At 53.3% G+C, this 8,430-nt stretch overlaps 1 protein-coding gene across 2 annotated transcripts in view; it reads left to right on the top strand.

Moving 5' to 3' along the window:
- The first annotated feature begins 982 nt into the window (after window positions 1-982).
- FAM163A (family with sequence similarity 163 member A) overlaps window positions 983-8,430 on the top strand; it is a 69,360-nt gene continuing 61,912 nt past the window's right edge. The window contains exon 1 of one of the 2 annotated variants that reach the window (XM_035010688.1): window positions 983-1,584. The gene's annotated coding sequence lies outside the window, so the exon portion shown is untranslated. Of the gene's footprint in view, window positions 1,585-2,000; window positions 2,102-8,430 lie in introns of those variants that run through there. The other variant, XM_035010689.1, reaches the window with a different exon arrangement.

Below are 8,430 nucleotides of genomic sequence, written 5' to 3'. Positions count from 1 at the left end.
TTCCCTCTTTCGCTGTGTCTTTCTCTGTCAAATAAATAAAATCTTTAAAAAAAAATTTGAAACCTGTGAAAAGAAAGGAAAAACGTGGAGTGTTGGAAGCAAGAGTAAACCTGCTGGACCCATTGGGTGGGTAGCTGGCCTTTGGATATGCATATTTTTTTAAAGAGTGCTTTAGGAATAATAAAGGTTGCTAAATTTCCTACTCCTTTCCTTTCCAAGTTGGACTTGGGCTGAGGGACCCATGTTTTTCTCTCTCTCTCCTCTAGAAATAGATACAATGTTCACGTTTGCTTTGAATCCCCCAGACTGTGCAGAGTATGAAGGAAAACATATTTGATATAGAGAACACCCCCCCCTCCTTGAGCATTAATTTGGGTGACCCTCTCCCCCCCTCCTCCCCTGTCTTCAGTCCAAGCCTGAGAGCAGGGTCAGGACAAAAATGAGCAGACCGGAACAAGCAAAAGTTCCATATTGAGATGCTTTGGAGATGCGAAAAAGTGACGGTTTCCTTCCATCTCGCCCCACCACGTTCTCCAAGCACATTGATGTCACAATTTATTGTTTGGGGGTACAGCACATAAGCAACTTGTAGAGTTTGAAAACATTTTATTTTTAAGATTTTATTTATCTGACAGAGAGAGACACAGCGAGAGAGGAAACACAAGCAGGGGGAGTGGGAGAGGGAGAGGGAGAAGCAGGCTTCCCGCCGAGCAGGGAGCCCGATGTGGGGCTCGATCCTAGGACCCTGGGATCATGACCTGAGCCGAAGGCAGCCGATTAACGACTGAGCCACCCAGGCACCCCGAGTTTGAAAACATTTTAAAGGAGGGTAATTTCAGGGAAGAAATCGAGGGCACCGTTAACGTTTTCTCCTCGTGTTGTTGGGGTGGGGGTGGGGGCGGTGGTGGTGGAGAAGACAGCGCGTCTCCTTTGCTGCCTTTTCCTGCTAGATCTCTCCGTCCCAATTCTAATTACACATTTATTTACTCCCTCCCTGCCCCGCTGCAAGGACGCGGTGCCCCTCCACGGCGGGGACATCCAGATGTGACTGGTCTTCCAGGGACCAGTGCTGGCCAGAAATAGGGAAACAGATGAGCCTTTGGGGAGGCTCTCCAGGCAAAGTCCAGGGGACAGCGACCCACCCTGGTCCTTAAAACTATCATTCTCTCAGGACTTTCCGTGCTGGGCTTGAGCTGTGGCTCGCGAAGTTCCTAGGGCGCCCACTCCGAAGCTCACATTTCTTAGGCGAAGGGGCACTGGGGCTAAGGGAAGGCTCTTTGGAAGGCACCAGCCTGCGCCGTTTTGTCCCTTCCCTTCGCTTTCGTGCAAGCAGCCTCTCTGGTGGGGGATTCTCCCAGGACTGGGGCCAGCGCCAATCAGGTGGCTCGGTACCTGCCCCCAGCCCCGGCCACCTGGAGGGGCGATGAGGTTCTCCGCTCGGTGCGGGGCCAGTGCTCGGAGCGCGGGGGAACGCAGAGGAGCCTCACGCGGGCAGCCCCAGGCCCGGGCGCTCGGAAGGACGCGCGCAGACCCGGTGCCAGCCGAACGCGGGAGCGGCCGCCGGAGCGAAGCTGCTCAGCCGCGGTAACGGGTTAGGGCGCTCCTCGAGCCGGCGTTCCCCCAAGAGAGAGGGAGGGAGCGGAGCAGGGGCGGCCCGGGGACTCCTCGGGCCGCCGGCCTCCGCGCGGGGAAGTGCCGGGCCGGGGCGTACTTCCGAGGGCGCCTTAGCACCGCGGGCGGCGAGCCCCGGGGCCGCCTTCCCCTCACGCCCCTATCTTGACTGTGGCCGAGCCGGGCCGGGTCTGGGTCAGCGCTCGGCTCTCCGGCTCCGTACCAGGAGCCGCGCGCTCCGAGCGGGTGGGGGTGGGCGTCTGCGGCCTCGTGGCCAGGCCGCGGGTCGCGCTGTCCCCGCCTCGGGGCCGGACTTGCAGGGCCCCTGTCCCCGCCTGCGCCGCTGCCGCCCGCTCCTGCTCCGCGAGCGCCTTCCCCTGGCCGGAGCGCACACGGACGCGGCTGCTGCGCCCCGGCGCCCACGACCGCCCGGGAGCATGCGGCGGCCCGGCCCACGACGCTGCACACTCGGCGGGACCGCCCGGCGCGCGTGAGTGAGCGGGGCCCGGGGCTGAGCGCGCGGCGGGTGGGTGCGGGGCGGGCGGGCCGCGCCACCGCCGTCGGTCTGTGCGTCCAGGGGCCTCCGAGCGCGCGGGCGCCTCTGCGCCAGCCTTGCAACCTGGGCGCGGTTTGCTGGGCATTTTGCTGAAGTTTGGCCACAGAAGGAGGGCGGAGGTGCGTTCGCGGCGCGGGTCGCCATCTCCGCCAGGACGTCCGGGTTCGAGGCAGCCGGGGCCGACGTCTGCCTGAGGGACCGAGACACCGGACTCACCCGGGCCGCTGTCCGCTTGCTCCTGAGGCCGGAGCCGGCGTCGCGCACCCCTATCCCCAGGGCCGTGCGCCGCGGGCTTGGCTGGGGGCGCCGGGCCACGTCGAAGCTTCGCTCAGCGGCCCGGAGGAGGGTTTGGCCCCAGTAGAGCAGGGCTGAGCGGAAGGCAGTGTCGGGCTAAGGGCCGCGTGCTGCTGCTCCCGTCCGCTTCACCCCGGCTGGCAGGGGTGGCCCGGGGAGGGTGCCCAGAGCGGCGCCCCGGAGACCTCCTGCCTGGGTGGCTTGCTCCGGTCTCTGCGCTGCCTAAGGCAGCCAGGGAGGGCAGGGGTGGAGATCTGTCTTCTCTGTCGGTGCCCTTGGGCTACATAGACCACCGTGCTTTTCTGGCACACTTGGCCATTCCTTTTCTCTGGGTGGAATTGTGGGGTCCTGGAAGTTTGCTCTTTCTAGCAAGTTGGACGCGGCAAGAGGGGTTGGGGGGCAGGCAGCCCCCTCCCCCGCAGTCAGTGGAGGCACTTTCTCCCGTTCTTTCCAGTCTGCGCAGCCCCGGACCCTCTTCCAGCCCGGGGCCACACTCGTGGCCTGGCTGGAGGACCCGGGTTGGAGCTGGGGGTTCTCACCCGCAAGGCTGGGGGTCCAGCGTAACTGGCAGGGGTTGACGTCTACGCGGTCGGATCTCTGTGCCCTGTCAGGTCTCCGGTGGCTGAGCCAGACCCACGTTTTATACCGCGTGAGAAACAAACAATGGGCGGGGGGGGGGGGGTGTTCAGGTTTGGCAAGTGCGCTTTGCCGGAGATTCGCTGGGATTTGGAGTCTTTCTGGGGCGGGGTGGGGGGCGGGAGGGTGGAAGGCAGCTTCCTTTCTGTACTTCTGAAGTACTTGGAAGTACATGCAGTTTATACCTCTTTCCTTTAGGCTGACAGAGGTGGATCAAGGGGAAGAAAGAGCAAAGGTATATTCTCCGAGAGCAACGATAATTTCTCAGACCTCTCTCCAGAGGTTCCAGTTGTAGTGCCCGCGAGGATCTAAACCAGCATATAGAGATAGGGGGTCCAGTCAGCACCCAGGGTGGATCACTTGGGGTGTTAGGCAAATCAGCAGCACTCTCCTCAAAGTCCCCTGCCCCGTGAGGAGCATGGCCATAATTTCTGCCACCTGGGGCATGAAATGAGCGAGGACCATGTATGAATGAGAAAAACCTCTGAAGTCCTGTGGGGTGGGGGGCAGGGTGTCTGTGTCACGTGCATAGATAGAAACCCTAGTGGGGGGCATCCCTGGCATTCTTGCCAGAACTAGAAATTTGCATTTAGTGACCTTATCAAAAATTGCTCCGGAAAAGCTGAATGGGCTCCAGTGCTGATGAGAGCAAGTCCCTCATACTTTGCTCAGGGATCTCTGTTTTGTCTCCAGCTGGCCCATCTGTAATTGGAAATGAGCTCTGCTTAGTCCAGAGAGGCTTCGGGCTGAGTGCAGACATCCTCTGGCAAAAAGGGAGCCCATCCTGGCACAGGAACCGCCCACCCTCACCCAGAGGCCCAGGGTGGGATTGTAGTGATGTCTCCTGATGACTTTGGAAGGAGGCTGGAGTGGATCAGAGCCGAACTTGGGAACCGTCTGGGTGGCCTCTTAACAGAATGGCCCTGGCTGGGCCAGTCCAGGTCTTGTCAATTGTGAAAAGTGCCCCGAGGTTTAGAATCCGGCCTGATGATCATTAACACTAATGAAAACTGCTGCTACTTATTAAATGTCCCTTCTCTGTGCCAGACAAGGCTTTGCAAAATCAATATGATTATCCCTGTATTTCACGTGAGGAGACTGAGTTGGGGAGAGGTTAAATAACTTGCTAAGAGCATCAAGCTAGTCAGTGGCAGAGTTGCTGTGTGAAGCTGGGTCTCCCAGTTCCAAAGGCCGTGCTCCTTCCGCAGTGCTAGTCTCCTCCTGTTAAGAACAGATGCACGTGTGGAAGCTGGACATCCAGAGCCATCGTGAATAAACCCTGGTATTTGTAGGTCCAAGAGATGTTGTGATCCCGTTAGACTTTAGGGAAAGTGCTGGCCTGGTAAAAAACTGCATGCTCTTCATTCCCTCCAGGACTCAGGGGTTTAATTATACACAAAGGATTGATTCTTTAATATGTAAAGTGTAAACTGCAACTTACCTTTCAATGAGCATCCAAAAGATTGCTAAGCTGCTGATGAAGTCCTGGAAAAACAGTCGCTTTCGTATGTTGCTCTTGGAAGAGTAAATGGGTACAACTTCTTTGGAAGATGTTTTAGAAACATCTCCTAAAATTAGAAGTGTCCACACCATCAGACCCAGTGATTCCATTTTTAGGAATTGAGCTTGCCGGTATATTGGCCCATGGACACAAAGACACATGCACAGTATGGCATCATTTGAGCTACGAAAGAATAATTTATGTACTCATCCAAGACGGACTTGTTAAATATCTTGTGGTACCTCCCAGGTAGTTGAATACGGTCCTATTCATTCATAAAACAAAACAAAACAAAAACCGGAAAAAAAACCTTAGGAAATTTCTCTATAACTGATAGGGAATGATTTCTAAGATACATGGCTAGGTTGAAAAAATGCATAGAGGATTTATAATATGCTAATGTCTATGTTATGAAAGAGGAGTCAGAGAATTCCAAGATATTTGCTTGAATGTACATAATTATATATAAAAACCCTAGTAAGATCTGTTGCCTTCAGGGAGAGTGGACCAAGAAACCCTTCTGTACCTTTCAATTTTGAACCCTGTGAATACATTAACTATTACAAAAATCCTCTTTCCTTGCCCTGTGCCTGAGAGGTTCCCTTGAGCTCTTCTCTAGCTGAACAGTGGGGTGACAGCCCCGCCCTCAGGTTGCTTGAGGAGTTCCACTGGGCTCTGGGCCGTCCACAGTTCTTTTAAGTTTGCAGGTCGTGCTTGGACAGCTGGAGGGGGAGGTGCCTTTAGACACCCTTCTGAGCGGGGTGGGCAAGATATGACCCTCTAGCCTTGAAAACAATATGAAGAAATAGAAACCATCCTTCTCTTTGTTGCCCTAATACTCCCTGGTCCCGGAGACACTGCGGGCACCTGGGCGGCCTTAGGGGAGGGAACAGGAGGAACAGTGTGGCTGCACGTCAGTGAGGGCAGTAGGTCTGTTTCTGGTGTTTCACTTGGGCTTCAGAAAGGAGAGAAGAGAGATACACTTGAAAGAAAAGTTTTGAAAATTATTCTGGGGTCTAGGGCCGGATTGTCCCAGAAGAGGAAGGAAGGTTATTGATTCAGCTGTGGTGGTATCAGTGTGCCCTGGAACACCCCCTTGGGTGCCTCCCATCAACACAGATGGCCAGCTCAGCGCCCCCCCCCCCCAAGAATTCCCTCCTGCTGATCATCACCCACCCTGGAAGCTTCTAGATGCATGAAGGGCATGGGAGCAAGGCTTCCAGCACTGTTATGTGGGAAGCCTTCCTTAGGAGCTAAGTTCCAGCTACTCTGCTAAGCACTCTGCCTACATCATCCATTTAACCTCCCGATCAGGTATGTGTGAGAGTGCAGGATCTTTGCCATCAAGCAGCACCTTTCTGCTCTTCCTCCGATGACCTTCCTCCCGGGCACAGGGACCTGCAGCAGCGGCTTGGGAGCATCACAGGTGCTCAGAGACAGGAGCTTGGGTCTCACAGCGTGTGGCTGAGCGTTACACACTTTGATGGATGAGCTGGACTCTTTGCAGCCTGGGGAGGTTTGTACAAGGCACAGTTCAGGGACAAAGCTGTCAGCGTTCATGGGATGGATTTCCGGCTTTCCTGCTTCTCTCTCTGCAGCGTGTGCATTAGGGCTGGGCCCCCTGGCCCGTGAGTGTGATCTTCCGTGGGGATGGAGCGGGGAAAGGGAGGGATTGTCTCTGCTCGGGTGCAGATGCTAGTGGCATCGAGATGCTCGGGAGACCCTGTGTCTGTACCCAAGGAAGAAGCTGGGCAGGGTGGCCCCCGAGGCCCAGGTCTGTGCTGGGAGGCTGTCTGCTGTTTGGCAAAACCAGTCTGAGAGCCAGGGGCCTGGCTCACGGCAAACCTTTCTCCTCCCACGCAACTCACCGGCTAGGGCTCACCTCTGACTCCCATTCCACTTCAAAAGGTAACAGCTTGAATTTTTCCCCAAATGAATTCTAGAGCAAGGGCAGCTGCTTCTTCTGTATCCTGCTATGGCTCACGGGGGTGAGAGCGAGAAGCTGGACGGGGCTCTCAGCTAAGGCTGCTAGAACCTCACCACGAGGGGGAAAGCCAGATGCCCCAACTATTTAGGAAAAAAAGTCACCTTATGACACACAAAAGTGGTGTTTACATAGCATAGCGAAATAGTAGTGGATGATCAGTCTAACACACTTCGGTTTGGAAAATGAGTATCATTCAAGGCACCGGGAAGACAGAAAGATGAGCAAGGTGTGGTCCCTGGGCTTGAGTTGCCCACAGGCAGTGTGGGAGGACCATTCACATCAGCAGCTGGGCCCTGCAGAATAAAGAAATAAGTGCTAAGTAGAGCTACAAATGACATGCGGTTGGTCACATGCAGTGGGGCTAAAGTGAACCTGGGCCTGGCCCCCGTAATTCCGGCCGACTGTTAAGGTCTTTCTGGAGGAGGTGATTTTTGAGCTGGGCCTTGAAGGTTAAGTACAATTTTGATAGACAAGCTCAGGAGAAAGGGCAGAAGAGGCCAAGAGAATGGGTTTCGATAGACTATGGACTGCTTAAAGATACATTAATATCAGTAATGCCATTATTTACTCAAATTCTGCCACAGACATAATACATGGCATTTTCAGGTGCTTGCAGAGTAAAACTGTTTAGATCCCCATAAGATAGACAATTACTATGATTTTTTTTTTTTGGTGGTAAAATCAACAGGGCTTGGTGATGGATAGATAGTAGAAGTGATTCCCACAAGCACAAGACTATAAAACTATATTACGTTTACATCAGATTCATTTTACTTATTAAAATAACAACGGATGGTAGCTTACCTATGTGAAATTGACATTTCTGTTGTATCCAATCACTGCATGACCATGAGCTTCCCAGTGGAGAGTCAGCAGAGCACTAGGAATGGGGATTCAAGTTCTGCCCCACCATTTTGTTCGTCTGCTTATTCACTCATGGATTCACTCATTCACTTATTCCTACATGCAAAAAAGATGATCCATGTGCCTGAGCCAAGTGCTGGCCTAGGTGAGGAGAGAGAGAAAAGAGAGAGCCATGGTCCCTGTAGCCTCCAGGAGCTGGCAGGACATGGGAGAGATCACAGGAGAAGGTGATGAATGCCATAGTAAAAATAGCAACGAAGGACTGTGGGAAACCATAATATGTGCTCAGTAAATGCTGGTTGCTAAAACGAATAAGCAATCTGATAAACAGTACCAGATACCATCAAGAGAACAAATTAGAGGGCTAAAAATATTTCTTTGGATTCGGCCAGTGGGTCTCAAACACTTGCTCATGTTGTGAAACCCATGGAAATCGTGGTGTTTTCTGGAGAATACCATAACATTTTGAAATGGCTGAATATATAATTTTGGACTAAATCAGAGAGCATCTTCCGCTAGATTCTACCACAGACATAAAATAGCGGACACCAAGTTTTGAGAAAGAAAACTTTATGAAACAAAAGCTTTAAATTGAGGATAAGTCTGTCAGCTAATTTTTTTTTTCTATGAATCAGGGAAAAACTGCCAAGATTCTATTTTAGTGCAGGAAACCCTCAGTCCAGCTGGTAGAACACCAGGGATCCACAGGCGCACAGTTTTGGCAGTTTGAAGGTTGTTGATGACTTTAGCAAGGGCAATTTCAGGAGAATAATGAGGCCAGAAGCTAGATAGAATTGGGTCGCGTTTTCATGATGTCAAGCAAGTATTTATTGAGTGTCACGGGGGCTACAGTGTGGAGGGGAAACCAGAACTGTCAAAATCCCAGGCTTCATGGAGTTTGAAGTCATTTGGGGGGACAAATTTGTCAGAGTAAGTGTAAAGTGACACTTATAAGAGCAATAAGGTAGAAGCCCATGGCAT

The sequence above is a fragment of the Mirounga leonina genome, unplaced genomic scaffold (assembly GCF_011800145.1).
Source record: "Mirounga leonina isolate KUSES-001 unplaced genomic scaffold, KU_Mleo_1.0 Mir_154, whole genome shotgun sequence".
In the NCBI taxonomy this organism is placed as follows: domain Eukaryota; kingdom Metazoa; phylum Chordata; class Mammalia; order Carnivora; family Phocidae; genus Mirounga; species Mirounga leonina.
The sequence above is the reverse complement of the archived record's forward strand: the minus strand, read 5'-3'. Positions and strand labels throughout refer to the sequence as shown.